Source organism: Corvus hawaiiensis, chromosome 16 (genome assembly GCF_020740725.1).
Source record: "Corvus hawaiiensis isolate bCorHaw1 chromosome 16, bCorHaw1.pri.cur, whole genome shotgun sequence".
Lineage (NCBI taxonomy): Eukaryota > Metazoa > Chordata > Aves > Passeriformes > Corvidae > Corvus > Corvus hawaiiensis.
In genome coordinates, this window is record NC_063228.1 from 11,207,209 (window position 1) to 11,225,967 (window position 18,759).

Below are 18,759 nucleotides of genomic sequence, written 5' to 3' on the forward strand. Positions count from 1 at the left end.
TGCCTCCAGAAGGGAGGCGCAGATCATTCACCTGCATGCTCAGACTTCCAAAAAGGGATACAAACTTCCATTTTAGCCCTAAAGAGACTTTTTTTTTCCTTGAACTACTGAATGCTTCAGTGGCTTCACTTGAAATCCTGAGCATTCAGCAGCATTCCTCTTCCCAGGGTCATGCAAAGTTTATCTTTCCAAATCACTCAGTGCATCTGTAATCAAACTGTATCTTGGCTGTAGTCCTTAGGTTTACATCTTACTGTCTGTCACTTCCTTCACAGGTTTATAGGAGGGCAGAGTCCCCTGTCCTTCACATCTTCTCTCACTGAAAACATATCTAGTTAAAGCCAAAAGACAACTGATGGAGCTTCTCACGCATGACTAGAAGATTTAAGATAATTTCAAGAGCAGAATATTTTCCATGGTAGTTTTTTTCAGCTGCCAAGTGGTTACTCATGCAAATTAGCTGTCTCATAAGTAAAAGCACTTCAAGGGATGCACTCAGTGCCCCTCCAGATCATTGCACTAAAAGTTGTTACGATATCTCTGATTTAATTCAGTTCTTACTCTGAAAACTATTAGATTAATCAAAATATGAGGGAGCCCACCATCTATTTTTAATTAATAAATTACAAGTTATAGTGTAATCAGTAAGATTTCATCAAGGTTAAAATGAAGTGCTCATGCCATGATCCATGAACACAATTTTCAGCTGAGGATCATGCAACAATGCCAGAAGATGAAGAATGTAATTCCAAGCACAAATGTCACTGTTCCTGCAGCACTGTAATAAGGTGGCCTTGAGCTCACTCAAAAGCTTTAAAACAATAAGGTTGCACTGTTTCAGAAAGTTATTTGTGTTTAAAGTTCAGCACATCTTTCAGTCCCATTAAAAGGAATGTCTTTTAAACACATCCATAAATCTAAACACAGACATCAGTTGTTCCCTGACTAGATGATTTAATTAAACATTTATTTTTCTGAGCACCTAAGGGAAGCAGCAGCACGGGCAGTAGCACCCAGAGCCCCCCACAGTGCAGACCTGCTTTTTGGCCAAATTCAGGTTCAGCCCAAATCTTTGCTTAATCCTGGAAGTGCCTCCTTGTTTTGTTTACATCAGTCTCCACATCAGCCTGAAGAGAGCTGCTGCTTTCTATAAAGTGGATGACATAGCTGTAGGTTGGAGACTGATGTTTATATTACCTCCAGTGACTCACAGGAAAAATTAAACATTCTGTCTTACAATGGCTTCATCTCTTGGACTCACAATGTCAAGACATCTGCATCAACCATTCACTGCAGGTACACCTCAGGTTCAAGGATGGCTCTGTAGAGGTCTGAAGTGACTGTATTTCTTCAAAGATAACTTCTAGTTAAGGAAAAGTTTGTAATTACACTGAAAGTCTGAGAATATGATCTTCACACAGGGCAGCAGGACAAGCAGAATGGGCAGCAGGACAACCAGTTTTGCTGAATAACTGGATCTTGTTGTGACTCCATTTTAGACAATCAAAGTACTCATTCAGTATAAAACTGGAACCCTGACACCCATAATGTGCCAAAGCACTCTCACGGTGCATCCTTACAGCACTGGCTTGTTGGGCTGTACAACTCCCTGAAGCCAGAAGTGCAAGTTCTCCAGCACAGAAGAATGTGGTACTCTAAGAACCAGCCTTAAAAAAAGAAACTTGCATAGAACTCTCATTCACTACAAAAGGTGCTCACACATACTAAGTACATTTATAGGTTGTGCTGAAAAAAGGAAAAATTCTTGCATTTTCAAAAAAAAAAATTAAAATTGAGTTTGAAAAATTCAAATGGCTTTGAAAAGCAAATCAGGTTCTGGGTCCTGGTACTGGAGGATATCTAAAAGTTAAAGCTAACAGATAAATAATGCAATTGATTTCAGTCATGGACTAAAATCTCTCTGATGTCTAGGGGAACTTAAAATTCACTAACTCTTTTGGAACAAACCCTGATACTCTTCCCCCAGGTTCAAAGAAATTGGAGAATTATACCAATTCTGTATTCAAATCAGACCATGAGGATTAGGCAAAGGTAGCCATTATCTCTGCAAAGCATGTGCATAACAATGAGCATTTTAAGAGAAAGTCTTCCATTTCAGTAAAATTTTATGAGAACACGAAAAACAGTAAAACCTTTATCTCAGACACCTTACGCAACATCCTCCCCCTAGCAGCACTTTTCTCTCTGATGGGTTTTACACTATTCTTATTCAAGAAACTATTCTTTCCAAAAAATGCTAAATCTGCAGAGGTACATTCTCATTTCACTGGGTTTTAAAAAACAATAATTCTGTTTGAGAGATGCCAATGCTCTTTGGTACCCGACGTGTAGATAAGGCAATATACAACGTGTTTTATTGGCTCGGTTTTAAAAGTCTTGAAAATCAACAATTCTCACTGATTACAGCTTGGTTTGCAAAAATGTGATTTTTATTTAAGGCAATAACAAATTCTCCAGCTACTTTGCAGTGTAGGACTGGGATTTAGCTCTGACACTGACTGTAGGTTTTTATTATTAGGAAGTCATTTGGACAATATGGATTATTCTTAAGCTAAATCCAAACAAGTGTCAAGAATAAGTCCAACTAATCTGTAAATACAAACAAAACCACACTGCCACAGCTCCCAGGAGCTCACGTGGCAGCTCCCAGGACTGTATCATACATTGCTTTCATGTCTCAGCACTGGGAAAAGTATTCTGTCACCTGTGACTGCAAAGATAACCTTGAAAACGCCCCATATCAGAGCAATAAGTGGGTTTAAAACCAGAAAACAGCTTTTATTTCTAAATTTGGAATTTTTTTAAGTCAGTCCCATAATTCCAGTAGCTCACCTAGAACAGGTCAAAAGTTTTAAAGCAAAAGTTTCTTTCCAAACAGAACAGTTTAAAACTGGATGTGGCTCTCAGTGCCACGGTTTAGTTGATGAGGTGGTGTTAGGTCACAGGTTGGACTTGATGATCTCAAAGGTCTTTTCCAACCTCATTATTTCTGTGATTCTGTAACATTAAGGGTTCATGTATCACACTTGACATTCTCCATATTCCAATTCTGAAAAAAAATAGCACCAATTCAGAAAAAATTATTACTGAAATACAATCAAATTTCCTTTAATTTAAAACAAAGTGGGAATTTTCCAAATCCAGAACTTTCAAAGAGTTTTCCTGTGGCGCAAAGTCAGGTTTACTCTCCTTAGCTCATCCCCCACCAACACCAGTGTGCAAACACCTCCACACCAGCCCTGCAGACCAGAGCAGCAGTGAGTCCCCTCGCGCTCACCTGCACTTACCAGCTCCTCTGATGCTGACAGAAAGGACAGCCCTGCAAACCCTCTGAGAAAAGCTTCATTTTTTCACTGTTAAAACTTATCCCATTCCTTCTTTTACATTGATTTTTCCATTTTCCCTAGGTAAAGTGATAAATCTTCACTGCCTGACAGCATGTAGAGCAAATAATTACCCATTTGTTCTTCTCTGCTATGGACCTGCTTGTTAGAGTACCTTTGGAGAATGTTTATTTCTCTGGAAATATAAACATACTTGAAAATATGTTTTTTCTGCAGAACATTCTGCTGGGAGGTCAAATTCCTGCCATTTCTTCATTTCCTGGATTCTCTATCACATACCTCAGCAGCGCAGATTACCATTGGCCACATCCTGGTGTTAGCAATTAGAGGCATGGGATGGGTCTGAGTGGGTTTGATTGCTCTAAAATAGATTTCCCTATCAGCTATTGAATTCAGAATTCCAATTTTTAATCCTCTCCTGGAAACTGCCTTTTTTGGTTTTTGCTTTTCTAAAGCAAAAGAGAATATTCCTAAATTGTCCTTCCCTTTCCTACAGAAGGGGATTGCTCCTTTTTTGAGAAACTTGTTCTTAAGTTCAGAGGTAAATTGTCATGGAAATGGTACCTGCAGGAGCTTGCTCTGAGCTGGGCACTCCTGCTGCCAGCTCTAAAGATTCTCCCCAGGATTTACTGAAGGATGATAAATGTTAGCTCTCTCAAGACCTTATGCAGAAGTTCTGCAAGGAAACTGGAAATTGATTTCCCCTTTACAAAAAAGGTTAATTACAGAGCTTTGGGAACATGTTTGTTATTCATTACAAGTAATAAAGAGCCCACCTTTGACTTGGATAGCAGTTTGGCCCAGAGTTTAGGCTTCCTACTATTCCAATTTTCAGCTGAATAAACTTTGATGTGGAGAGGGGACAGGGCCATCCCAGCTGCTCCCAGGGACCTGCTGAGGAAAGTGGCGTCCCCAGCACTCATCCTGCCCACTGTTCCTGATAGATGGACACAAGGGGATGCAGCCAACCCAGGGGATGAGACCAGCTGAGGGCACAGCCCACTGACACCTGGAAATCACTGGCAATGAGCACAGCTTCTCCCTGCATGAGCCACTTGGGCACGAAGGATCATTCCTGATGCCAAACACAGCCTTGGCTTTTGCCAGAGCTTGTGGGGCTGGCTTGATTTCACTGCAGCATTCCCAAAGGAAGCCAGAGCCCTCTGACAGGCACCCTGCAGACTTCAGAGACCAGGTTTTGGGCCAGCTGAGCGGGCTGGCAGAAGATGCTTGAATCATTCAACCAACTGGGTCCACCAAACACTGCTCTCCTTTCTCCCTACTTTGTGCTCACACCACTCCTCAGCGTGGCTGAGTTTCACGTGGACAAGAATTTTTTGGCTTTGCTTTTTCTCACAACACTCTTTACGAGCTGTTGAATACAACACTTTCCTTTGTGGCTGTGCTGACACCCGCTGACAGGAATCCTGAGGGCAGATGGGCTGTGGGGATGACAGCCTGAGCATGGCTCGTTCATGCTCTGGGGAGAGAAGGGTGGGAAGTCCTGCCTCCACTCCTGCAGCGCTGTGGGCAGCTGATGTTTCTATCCTTGGGAAGGTCAAATGTCTCCTAACAGGAGCATTAAGAAGTTGGCAGAGCCCAGCCCAGCTGTAGCTCTGTGCTGACACCACGCTGCAGCTCCACTGTCCTGAGCAACCATGGCACAGCTTTGATCCTTCTTGCCCTGCCACTGCAAGAGTGAAACCCCACACCAACAAAATCAATTCCTTCCTTTGATGAAGGCAATAACCAGAAGAGAAAAATGGGAGGAAAAACAAACCTGACCTTATGACACTTGTGACACACTGACAAGAATACAAAATGGCAAGAGGTCCTATTTTTAAAGGCCATCATCCTGCTGCTGTCGGACCACACTTGTGTCAGCAGTAACCCCCAGCAGCTCCCTGGGTCAGCTGGCCCTTCCATGGCAGAAAGCTGCCTCCACAATATGCCCCCAGAACAGAAAGCTGGGCTACTACCTAAAATTGCTGCAACATGCATCTGTTTTAAGGTCTCTCTCACGGAAACTGAAGTCTGTGGGAATAAAAAAAATTATCCTGTATCTATTTTATATCTGTGTGCTTAAATTAGCCATGACTGATTCTGCAAAGGAGCTCAGGATCTGTCCAGGAGAGAAACAGGAGAAGGAAGAACCAAGATGGCAATAAACAGCCACGGTGTGAATAGGACTTACATGCTCACAGAAACGTGGAAAGAGTCAAAAAAGCTTTTGCAAGAGTAGCTTCATGGTCTTCAATTGCAAATGTTATAAGGGAACTAGTGTTTTTTTCAGGCTCTCCAGGTTAAGAATATATTTTTAAGACTTCAGATTAATGAGATCTAGTGCACACACTTAAAGCAGGAAGAATTCTTTTTTAATTACTCAAAAGAAAAACCCAATAATTAATAGCCACCAGAAATAATAAATCAGCCAGTGTAATCTCATTTTCATTACCCTTATTAGCTCAAGAGATGGTAGATCAAACCCAATTTCATTCTTTGAGAAATAAATACACTATTATTTTTAGCTCATTTCCAAAGACTCTGCTTGTGCTGCCTGCCTGCTTGTCCGCTCTGGTAAGTTTGGAGCCAAGTTCAACTTGAATTAATGACAACATAGTAGTTTCAGAGACGTTATTGTCAGACCTGTTCTGTGACCAATCTCTGGCCAGGAAGGACTCAAACAAATGCCCCCGCTTTGGCAGGCAGCAGCAACGTGGTGTGAGACCTCCTTACCTGATTGCACAGGAATGGGGGCACAGGGAGAGAGAGGGAATACAGAACCACACACGAGGATATAAACAGGTCAGAGAGGCACTGCATGTAAAGCCCACGTAGCCACCAAATAGCCAGTAAATATACCTGTGATTTCAAATAGAATCACTTATTATCATACCATGTTTATTTCTCCTCAAAAAATCAGATTTTAATAATAAAAATATTCCATTACCTATATGTCAAAAAATATGTTAGAAAATTTCCTGACACTGTCCCAGAATTCCTACAAACTGGGGGGATAATCCTTAGCAAGCTGATGAGCAGGTTGTGTTCCATGAAGGAAATTCCTAACCTGTTGTTTACAACATATTTCATGTTATTACTAAAATAATTACTGAATGGATATGATGCAATATCTCCTTCTCTTTGCAAAACTCTCCTAAGGCCAAAAATAGATTATGACTTAACAATAACGTGCACCACATTGGAAGTCAATGAAACACTCCCTGACCAAGACCCAATTAACAAGTAGTGAGGTGTGACACTTCTATTTTTAGGAATGGATTATGTTTTTCCCTGGGCATTGGCAATGACTACTTTCTTCACATACCATTTCTGTAATGTGACCAACCATTTACTAAATGAGATGTTTGATACACAACCTTGGGACTGTTTTTATGGCAAATACTGCAAAGTAAACGACCAGCATTACCCAGAGGTTGGGCTGGAACACCAAAGTGTGCCTTAAGTAAACACCAAACTTCTCCCAGGTGCCTCCTTAGCTGAAGTGGACCAGCAAAAGGGGATGACAAAGTGGATCACAGTCACAGGAGCCAGCTACTCCTACAGTCCCATCCATGTTCTCCTTGGTCAGAGCACTTGTGATTGACAGTGCTGGACTCGTACTGGGAGAGAAAAGTCTTTGATCAGCAGAACCCACAGAACATCTCAAACCCCTGCATTTAGGGCAAAGACACCACCTTGAGCGTTGAATACACTCCAAAGAAACAAATGAGGAGCAGGCCAGGAGCAATGGAGCAGCCCAAAACAAATCAACAGCACAGTTGCTTGACTCTTACCATTTAGCACTTGAACAGAACTCACAGAGAGAGAGTATAAAAGGCCCCAGCCACCAGGAAAACTTAACAATCCCAGCATCAAGGTGATTCCCAGTCTGCCTGGGAGGAAGGATCCAGGGAGGGACCATGCTGGGGACAGTGGCTGGCTAGATTTCCTCTGCCTTGGCTCACCACCAGGGAATGGAAAGCCACTGTGAACATAGAGTGAGAAACTGCAAGAAAAAAGAAAATCAGTATTTACAAATTCACAAGGAAATTTTTCATGAGGACCTGTTACATTCCTACTCAAAACCTGCTGCACTACGCAATGGCCTTTTATGTTTGCTTTTTTTTTTCCTTCATTAATTCTGACATTGACCATTATCACATCCTGCTTTCTGTAGTAATTACAGCAGACAAGAAAGATGAGCCTGAAACATCAATGGATGCAAGTAACACTTGACTCTACCGTGTTCCAAATCAATTCTCTGTAGTGTGGGCTTATCTTGAGCAAAACAAAAGAAATCTGTGAGAAATTAAGTGCAGCAGACGCGAAATGCAGGTTGGAAAGTGCTGCAGATGAGGACCCTGGTAGTTTTTGAGGAGGATATGACACTTTAGGGTGCAGATACCTGAACTCTTGCTGAATGCACTGGACAGTGTAAACTCGGTGTGTGGTGCTCAGCACAGACCCAGCATGATCAATCCCACAACAGCTTAAATACGTGCTAAAGGGATTACCTGGCCAACATGACATTTCACATGGTGCCAGCTCACCTTCAGTTGCCTTCAAACACGTGGCAAAATGTGGACAATAAATTCCAGGATGCCAGCATAACATCCTGAATGACACCACAGCACTGAGCAGCTCTGGCTCTGTCAGGGTCACATGCTGTGACAAATTCAGACTCACCTCTTTTTGCCCTAAGGAGCATTTGGCAACTAAACAGCAACCTGCTGAGGTGCTCTAAACCATCCTAGCCAGGACCTAAGATGGGAATGTGACTGAGAAGTCCTCCTTTCTCTAGGTTTTGGGATGTCTCATAGACATTTCCCAGCTTTGTCATTGGAGAGGTGCACACGTGACAAAGCTGGGGACCAGAAGCTCACCAGTGTGGCACCATACTGAGGGAAGTGGTCATGGCTCTTGGTTCTCCTCTTCAGCACCTGAATCTACAGCTTGCAGTTCAAGGCTCCAGATATTCAAATCTAATAATTTCACTAGTGACTCACCAGCAAACAAGCATTCTCTGCACTCTTTAGTCCAGCAGGATATATACTTTTCAAAAAGTAAAAACCTGACTTTCTTTGACACAAGGGAGTTATACAATCACTTAAAAGTAAGTAGATAAACTCTAAAATTATGTCTTTTTTATAATTGCTGTGCTGGTTACTCTAAACTGATGGACAATGCCTTTATTAGCTGATTGCAAGTAAGATTCTGTCTAAATGGAGAGGAAGATGCATAAGCATTTGCTAGAAAAAAAGCTTTGTGATTTTCCTTAAAACTCTCATTTATCAATATTTTAGTTCACATTTAGCCTCCAGCCCCTTATTCTGCATAATCTCCATTAACTTTTTCCACTAAGATTTCATTAACTTTTACTACTAACATTATTGCTCACCAAAGTCTAAAGCAAAAGATGAACCTGGGAATGGAAAACACTTGTACATTTTTATCCCTTATGCAGCATGCATAAAAGGAGTATGGTTTCTGTTTCTCAGCATCCCTGGGGGATTCACTGCTCCAAAGAACCCCACCACTGATGAAAATACCTTATTCCTTACCTTTACTTATTTGCCTGTAACTCTGAGAATAAAAGCAACAGACTTTTGCAGGACAGCCAAACTTCGAACTGACCTGGTGAAGGGGGCAAACTCCTCTGCAGTGCTTCTGCTCCCCATGGGAGAGATTTTGACTGCATCCTCAGCAGCACAACCTTGGAACAATTTCAGTGTGGCAGAGCTATTATAAATCCATGAGAGCACAGCAGAGCTCAGAGTGGGGCCTGTCTCAAATGGCAGTTCCACACAACATCCATGTATTGCTCCTTAATGGGCCATCTCTTAAGGTCTGTGAGCAAGAGCACACTGCCACTGCCCCCTCAGAGGCAGAGTGACTCCTTCTGCCTGTTGCCATTCCCCAGAAATGCAGGAATTCCACATACCAGAGACAACAGCTCTGTGTGGCAAAGAGGGAAGATAACAGGGAGGGTACAAATTAAACTCAACAGCACTGAAAGTGCTTCAGCATCTACTTGTGGCAAGTCCTACAAGAATAATTGTAAATGGTTTGGAGTTATTCTAGTAGGAATGATCTAATAGTCAAATTGGTTTTGCACAGATCATTGTTATAATGGGTAGCATGAAAAGGAGGCAGAATTATGCTTCCTCCTGAGCCTCCTGTATTAAAGTTAATTTCATCAGGATAATCATTGCCTGGGAGTACCCAGCCCTATTAAGACCTTTCTTTTCATGTATTAGTGAATTATGTTTTAATTCCTCATTATCAGTGATGGAAATACTATGCAGAAAACCCATCACACATGGATAATTTGGGACCATGCACCCATCTCTGCCAGCTGCCTGCTCCAAGGAGCTGCCGTGCTCCACGTTGTCCTCACACGCCTGAGCAGCACCTCAATTAACAATTTTGTGTATCATTACCTGGACTGAATTTATTCTTGATCTTTGGCTCCTTAATACAGAATAATGCAATAATATTGTGCCAGCCAGAGGGCTGGCTTTCCATAGATCATTCAGAATGTTTTTCTATTCCAAATTTGAAGCCCTTAAAGGCACTCCTACTCCACTGCTTATTGAATCTTGTGGATGTTTCTTATCTCATCTACTTCTCCTTGTCTCATTCTGTTAGAGACCCTCCCTGTTGGATAAAGTCATCAGGTCTTTGAATAAGGAGAAACAATTTCTTTCACTTGATTAACTGCATGACTTAATGCTATCAGCTCCATTAGGGGACAGGAGCATGAGACAGGCTATCAGGGAATCAAAGTCAGTCACAGCCACACAAATCTCTGCAGCAGCACCATGAGGTTTGAATAATCAATTGCACATTCCCAGGGAGTTTACCTCCAATAATAAAAATTTTTTTTGCAGCTTTCAAAGGTGTTGTGCTGCACACGTGATTGACAGTAGAAACAAAATTCCTACAGCATCACTTCTTATGTTATTTGCAGAGCTTGAGATGGGTAAGGTGCAAATTTGGAACTACTCAGATATGAAAATATGCTATTATGGAAAAGATATGTGTAAGTAACTGCATTTATTAAAATGAAATAAATTAACTTTAGCTCTATCCAGGTGCAACCGATCAGGAGAGCACCTATTGCAGAGTGAACTCTCAGCTGCCTGAAGCCTGAGAGAGTCCTGCCCAGGTTATCAGTAACTAATAACTCAGTAAGTGCTTCTTGGTAGGTGTGAGGTCTAAGCCAGTGCTAACCTGCTCAGTGGTTGTTGAGTATTTGAAAGAAAGCTGCCCACTGCTCCAGGTGGGTGTTTCCAAGTCCCAGGGAGCCACACAGTTCTGCCACTGCAGGCACCACAGCACGTGTTGGACATGGCTCACAAACCCCGAGCTTTCCTGGAGCCCAAGGACAGCCAGTGCAGCTCCAGTCCCTCCTGCCCTAGCCATGAGCTCCTGTGCCTCCAGCCCACGAACTGCTGGGCTGCAGGGAGGGTTGGAAGTCTTGCTGGGGAGGAGACAAAGTGCAGTGTGCTGGCCGAGTCAGATAAGGCCTTTGCTTTTAAACCAAGCAGTTTGGTTCAATCACTGATACACACAAGCTATTTTTGTCTGATGGGATTCATCAGTCAATTCTGGTACATCAGTATCCACATCAAAACTGTCACATGTGGTAGATGTCTCAGGAAAAGGAACTGGGACTGGAAGTCTAATAAAGCCAACCAAGACTTCAGAGAAACTCTGAAAATGTGGAGCCCAGGCCAAGCACCCAACTTGGGAAGTTCCTGTCTGAAGTTAAAACCCTTTTACCACCTCAGTCCCAGAAGCTTCCCAGAATAAACATCACTACAGCTACCAAGAACATGGAGTGAACTGCAAAATAATTAAACTCATCATGTGCCAAGGGAAACCTGGCTGATTGCTGCAATGCTGATTAGTTACTCCCCCTGCTCCGGAGAGCATTAGCATGAGAGCAGAAGACAGCTTTGATAGTCACTGAAATCTCAAGGTTATCTCTTTGGCAGTGTGGCTGAGGTTATCGGCCCAGGAAAGGCTTGTTTCAGCTCATTATCACAACCTCTTCCCCTCCTGTTGCCCGTACCTCTGTGAGGGTGAGGCATGACCTCCCCAAACAAGAAATTAGTCCAGTCTAGGGCACTTCCAAGTAACCACTATTCTTCCTGCCTGCTGAGGACACTGCTCTCACACAGCTAGATAGTAGAGTAACTTACTCCACTCTCTGCAGCAGCTGCTTGCCAGAGATTAGGACTTTCAGCACTTTTTTTAACTAAAAGAATTTACATCTTCAATTCCCAGTCAATTCTCAGCCCTGCTGCAGTTCAGCCATCTGACAGAAGTGCACCAAACCTCATGTTTGGGAAATTCGTGTGTATATATATATATATATATGTTCCCAAGTAAGATATATAAATTATCTGAAGCCCAGCCTCCAGGCCCTTTTCAAAGCTGCTCAGCTCCAGCCATCACATGCTGCAGGAGGAAGCAATAGGTCTCATACCCAAGTAGATTAACTCTCCAGAGCTTTTCTAATTAGAGACACCAGCTCCTTGCCAAGGCAATGTGCTTGCTGAAGCTTATTTTAGCTCTGCAGTTCTGACAAACCAGTCACTTTTCTTCTTATGGTCTTGTGTAATTGGAAGACAAACTTTTTCTGAATAATGAATGCTCAGAGACACCACTATTCATGAAGCAGCTTATTTTCATGGTAAAAACAGATCTACAAAATGATAGCTTAACAGTAACAGAGAATTCGCCCCTGTAAATCCCAGAAGCAGAGAATGGTCGAGATTGGAAGGAAACCCCACTCCAGCCCCTGCTCACACTGGAGCCAACCTCAGCATCAGGTCAGGTTGCTCAGGGCTGTGCCCAGTGAAGCTCTGAATGTCTCCAAGGACAGAGGTTGCCCTGCCCCTCTGGGTCCCCATGGCGACATCTGACCACCCTCACGGAGAAAACAATTCTCCTATCTAACCACAATCTCACTTGCTGCAAACAGCTCGTGATTGCCCTTTGCTATGCAGCTCAGAAGAGAGCCCAGCTCTAGTCCTGCAATTTCTCTCTAGATGATATTATATTTATTATTTGAATTGATCCTTGGTGCTCTCCATATTTTAAGCTTTTAAAAACGAGGCCTTATTTAGTTGTGAGAGTTACTGGGTAGAAACGGGAAGAGATGCTTTTCTACACAAGTGGCTCCAGTGCATGAGGGTCCCTTCTGCAAGGAAACAAGGTGACCTAGCACCACAGCCCCAGCAAAAACTCCTGCTAGGCAAAGGAATGTACATTTTCTAACTTACCTTTCCTTTCTGCTTTACTCTGAGGGGTGTTTGATAGAGGTCCCCAGGACTACAGCTCCTGTCACCACAGAGCACCATGCCCAAGTCTCAGCAGCAATTCAGTGCATCATCCAGGCAGTGAGGAGGATTAACATGCTTTCCTAACTCCTTTTGAACTTTTTCCTCCTACTGGGACAGAATTCACAGACGTTTCTAGTCCTTTGTTCTTCCCCATAACAAAGAGGGGAAGAAAAACCGGGTGAAAAAACCATTTTTCTTCCTCTTCCATCAGCTGTGAGCAGATCCAGGCTCCCTGATGTGCAGCATGAGCAAATAGCACCTTTCAGTGGAGGTCTGAGGAGCCAGCAGATGGAGGTTAGGGGTGTACTGGCTTCTCAAAGGAGCAGTCCAAGAGCAGGACAAAGCCAACACTTGGGTGTTATAGAGAATCCCAGAAAACAGAAGAGATTTCCATTTGCCCTGATGGTTTCACTCCATGTGTTACCTGTCTCCTCAAACCTCTGAGCTGAAATCAAGAACTGCCCACCCTTCCCCACAGCTGATGTGTGTCACATCACAGAAACGAGGAAAAGATGGGAGCAAACCAAAGGTCAATGCAATACAGAGGGTTTAATAGAGTTTTCTGTGCTTTTTTCCTTGGACAACACTGAGGGTTCAGCCCTTTGTCTTAACATACCACTACAGGTTTTGGCAGGTATGTAATAGAAAAAATACCACAGGGACATTTATTGTGTTTCCTTTTCTGCTTTTCTCCTTCCCCACACCATCTTGGGAAAAAGTAGGTAGAGGAGTTTCAGCCATTGCCAACTGCTGTATTAAAACAATAGAAATTTGGGAAGCCCCAAAGCAGCAGATCACAGCAGGGCACTGAAGAACTGATTGTGTACCTAAGCACGTTTGCATCCCACCTAAGTTTCAAACATTAATTTAAAGTGTTAAATGCCCACAGCCCCCACACAGCACCCTTCAAACTGCAGAGGGAGAAACAGCTGAGGTGAGCTGAATAACAACCCAGATGTGCCATCGGTCTCTGCTTCCTGCAGAGTGAGCCCACAGGGAATACTGTCCCATCCCATGGAATAAATGTCAAACCTCAGGTGAGGTGAACCCTCCCAACAGCCACTACTGCCACCAACAGCTCCCCAAGGGCCAAACATCGGGGCTCTTCACCATTCTGTATTACTTAAAAATTCAGCTGTTGATTTTAGCAGTCTGTCACATCACAGCATATTGCTCTTCTCTCTTTAAAACAGATAGTGTGGGGTGTGTAAAATAACTGACACCCCCTTTTCCCCTCTATTCAAGCTTTAACTCCACAGAAAAAGTCCTTCTTCCCTAGACCTTTGCATGCTGCTCCTACATGCAAGACACAGGCTAAAGCACTAACCCTGAACGAGCTCCTTGTAGCACAAATTCAGCAACCGCACCAAACCACAAGGCAGATCTTGTAATTTGCTTTCTACTAATTTACATTATACATTAATCTAACATTATACATCAATCAATAGGTGAGAAGATTTCACTGCTCACTGGTTTTGCAGAACCGATTAAAGGAGTGATAAAGAAGATTAATTTATTACAGGATCTGCTAGGAGGCTAAACGCTTGCAGGAGAAAAGGAATTATTGACTTAGATTTAACAGAGGAATAATTCCTGTTCATACATGTGTACATATATATAGAATAAGAAGCAGGAATATATGGACCAAATGGCTTTGGCACCGGCTATCGAGTGGGTTTGCTGGGCACAGACTGGAGATGAAGGGTGGGGAAAAGCAGCACAGACGTTCCTTCTCTTGCAACCCTCTGCACTGGTGGAAAAGCACCACTGTTATCCTCTGGATGCAGAGACTTAGAAGCCTTTAAGTGTTAAAAGGTAATAAAAAACCCACCAATGAGCCTCAGTGAGCTGTGTTGCCACTAATGCCACCGGCTCAGCAGGGAGCATGGGAGGGCACCGGACAGAGTGATGGCCCTGGGTGGGTGGGTGGGTGGCAGCAGACAGGCCAGCACAGCACCACACACGACACAGCCCCAGCATGGCCAAGCAGCAGAACCCCATCAAGCAGCTGCACAGTTGGTTTTACCACCTCCAGCAGCCGAGGTGGCTGTGCAGTGTGCTGTGACATAGATGTGCCCTAACAGCATCTGCATCACTTCTGCTCGTGATGCTAACCTCCAGGGCTCACCTCTGCATCTACCAAGACATGGTGGGCTTGCCTTTTAATTCATCTACCTAAAAAAAGGAGCAGTTTTACATTGGGATTTAGCTGCAGCCTCACAAAACCCTGACACACACACGGCACCAGTGCCACTCATCACGGGGAGTTTGGCCACAGCAGCGCAAGGAGGGACATCCCCAGCAGAGCAAAGATTCACATACAAAGGTAGTGGCTGGGGGACCACAATGGGCAGTGATCCACCCGTGGCTGTGTGTCCCTGTGTGCCAGACTGTGGAGTGCCAGCACGTTGTGTACCGGGCTCGTGGCACGGCCGGGATGCAGCGAGAGCCACCGCAGCGTGAAAGGATTGGCATCTGCCCAACGGGCTCTGCTTAATGGACTGATTTTAGATACATATATTTGGACAAAGAGCAGTCGATATCACACAGAACAGCATAGCACATGCATTGTCTGCAGCCAATTATGCTGCTCTCTCTGCTGTACAATATTAATTTTAATGTTACCCTGAAAGGAGGGAGGACAGCAGGTCAGCCAAGGAAAATGACAGTGTTGCTGTACAATCCAGCCCTCATTTCTTTGAAAACCCATGTCAATCCAGTGCAAATCCTGTCAACCAGGCCCTTAGAGAGCATGGTTTGAGGAAATCCATTAAGCCTTTACCCTGTTCACCATCACATCACTGCCATTTTGTCTTACCAGTGCCACATGTGCCCTTTGGGCTCTGCTGCTCTCTCCACTCCACACCCAACACAGCATCTCCCTTCCCACCAGCTCTCACCAGCAACAGCACACCCCAGCTCCAGCAGGACAGAGTCCCAGGCACTCAGGTCACCCTCCTCTTCCTGACCAAGCACAGGTTGTTTGGGGCAACATAAATGCCCAAATTGAGCCTGGATGCCTGGGGGCCTTAGCCCATGCCTCAGTATCTGACTATTGATTCACCCAGCACAGGGCAGCACCATAAGGAAAGTTGCATTATGGCACCAAGGATGCTGCTCCGAGCCAAAGAGCCTGTCCTCAACACACCACTGCAGTTTGTTGGGTCACAGCATCCTTCATCTCTTTGCACATCAAGTCATAATTTGTGAAATCCCTTTCTCCTAGCCCTCATCTGACTCTTCTCCAAGGCTGAATCTCCCCTCACAGCATCTTCAGTGCTTGGAACTGAGTCTCATATTACCTGCCTCTATTTTAAAGCCTCAAAATGACAAAAGAAAAAAAAAACCCAACACCCAGAATAGCAATTATTTTAATTACTCATTTTGGGTGCAAAAAGACCCTCAGTTGTTTGATGCCCTTGACTCAAAGGTATAGCTGTTATAAGCAGCTGACCAGCACAACACACACTGCTGCCATGCCCTCTGCAGTACCTGAACGTGCTTCTCGATCCCAAATTATAGGATATTAACATTTGCAAAAGCTTTTGAGTGTTACAGGGCAGGAAGCATTACAGGAGGCAGCAGAATCAGTATTATTTATATAGATCTCATTATTATGAACTAGAACTCCACACTGTCACTGTAATAAAGCATTACCCAGGAGGCCACTGAAAAACCTGAACAAAATCCTGTAATACAGGATGAAATAAGAACAAAAAAGGAGGCAGCCTTTCAGATGGCTTGATGTTATCCCTTTAAACGGGGCTGCCTTGACATATGCTGTGCATCGCAGGGGACTGGCACGTCAGCAGAGCTCTCCACGACAGCCGCGGGGCTCAAAAATCCACCTTTCCATTCCCACCTGTATTTTTGGGTTTAGTTCTTCCCATTTTGTTTTTCTACTGATGTGAATATGCCTCTTCTGTTGGGGGATTTGGCAGTTAGAAATCCCAGGAGATAGCCCTGGCAGGTACTGCCTGATTTGAAGGTAATACTGAGCAATCTCCCAATGCTGAAGATCCCTAACAGGGACAGATTGAGGCATATTCCTCCTGAAAGACGGGGCTACTGCTCTGCAGAACCCCACAAGCTATGATGTGCCCTCTCTTTTCAAACAACCAGCTACAGAAAAGACAGCAGCAGCACGTGCTGCAGAAACAGACCCAAATATTGGGTGCCTTTGGACCCTGCCCAAAGGATGAGCAGATTCTCCCTGTGCAGAGCCGGGGTTTATGCTGTACCTCCAGTGTACCAGTGCTGCTTTGCCTCTGCCCAGGCATGGCTGTAGGCTTGGCTGGGAGTGGGTTTCCACCTATGGACAAGGTGGCTCTTTATTTTTAGGCACAGGCTCCTTAAATGCAGTGTCCCAGGAGGTGGAGAGCCCTCCCCTCAGCTCCCACTGAGCCCTTCAGCACCACTGCAACAGGTGAGGCACACCCAGGGGACAGGGAAAGCCAGTATTTTTCGTGCTCTTGCTGAGAGAAGCTTGTTAGTATTGATATAGAAACCCAAAACCAGGACACTCCAGCCCCTCTTATTTGTAGAAGCAATAATTCTCTGTAGGCTCTTAAGGAATACAGAACAAACCATGTGCAAAGTAACCTCATTTCAGATCTGGATCCGTTCCAGGGCAGTTGTGGACATTTATCAACATGTGGTGATTTGCAGCAGAATTTTCAGTCAGCGTCTCCATCATGCCCACATGAGACCCTAAGGAGCAGTGGGCTGGTACAGGGAAAGGCTGAGCTGGGGCTCTGCAGCACCGACAGAGCCCCAGCCCGTGACTGCCCCAGGCAGTGCCAGCCCAGCCCCAGGAAGGGCAGCTGAGCAGGGTCTGCCAGGGCTGCCCTGCTGCCTGTGAGACAAGCTGGGCACAGAGCCAGCTGGGACAGGGACAGGCACAGGCTGACCACGCCAGCCAAATTAAACCCATCCAGAAGCACCCACCGAGCTGGGGCCAGCTAAAGCTGCTGGTTGTCACCAACAGGGTTGCTATATTCTAACTCTCAGTTAGTTTCACAGCACTGCTGGGACCTGCACCTCTGGCCAGAACCTCTTCTCTTGTGACCAACTCTCATTTAACAAACTCCTGAACAAGTAGGTTTGTATTTCTTCCCAGCAAGCATGTGGACACAAGGTGCCAAGGATACCCCTGAGTAGTTCAAGACAACTACTAATACATTAAAAAAATATAGCAAGATCCATCTGAGGACTATGGATAAAGCTCAATATAAGCCAATACATATAAAATACAAATACATGGGGTATCGGGGAACTAAAGATCAGCTAATCTGCATGTCATAAACCATGGAAAATAAAATGTCAAGTAAACCAGGTGTTTGGGTTGCATCAGTGCTTTGACAGAGACCTGAGATTAAAGCAGACTTCCAGGTGCAGCTTTTCAGTCTAAAAGTATTTTATAAAAGAAAAAGGCACTCAAATTATTTTAAAATCAGTTAACCAATAGGTACTACATGATAAACAGACACATAGCCAAATGGTTTCTGTCCTTGATCCAACCCTATTCAGTACATTACTCAATTATCTGAGAAATGCACAAAGCCAGTGCTGATGCAGTGTGTGCACAGCAGTGCTGGGTGCCAGGAACAGCATTAATGATGGGAAGAGATCTGGAAAGCCGGGCAATATCCGTTTATTTGAGCAAAGTGCTCTCAATAGCTGCAAATGGCACGGTGCCTGTCTAAGGACCAAGTACACAGGTCATGCTAATCATACAGATAACAGCAATTAAGGAAAGGAAATGAGGAGGTTTGTACAAAACCAGCCGTACATGAACTCCTCATGTGATGCTGTTACTAAGAGGGGAAAAGCAACCCAGGGCTACATAAATAGGAGATTAACAAGCAAGCACAGGGAAAGGGTGTTATTTCAGCATCCAGTATCCAAGATACCATTGCTAAATGCTGTGAGCAGCTCTGGTGACCATATTGCAAAGATAGGCCTGAAAATATATGAAGGTTTCAGACAAGACTCTGAAGTCATATTGGCTCTGGAAAAGTTGCCTGATAGTAAGAGGC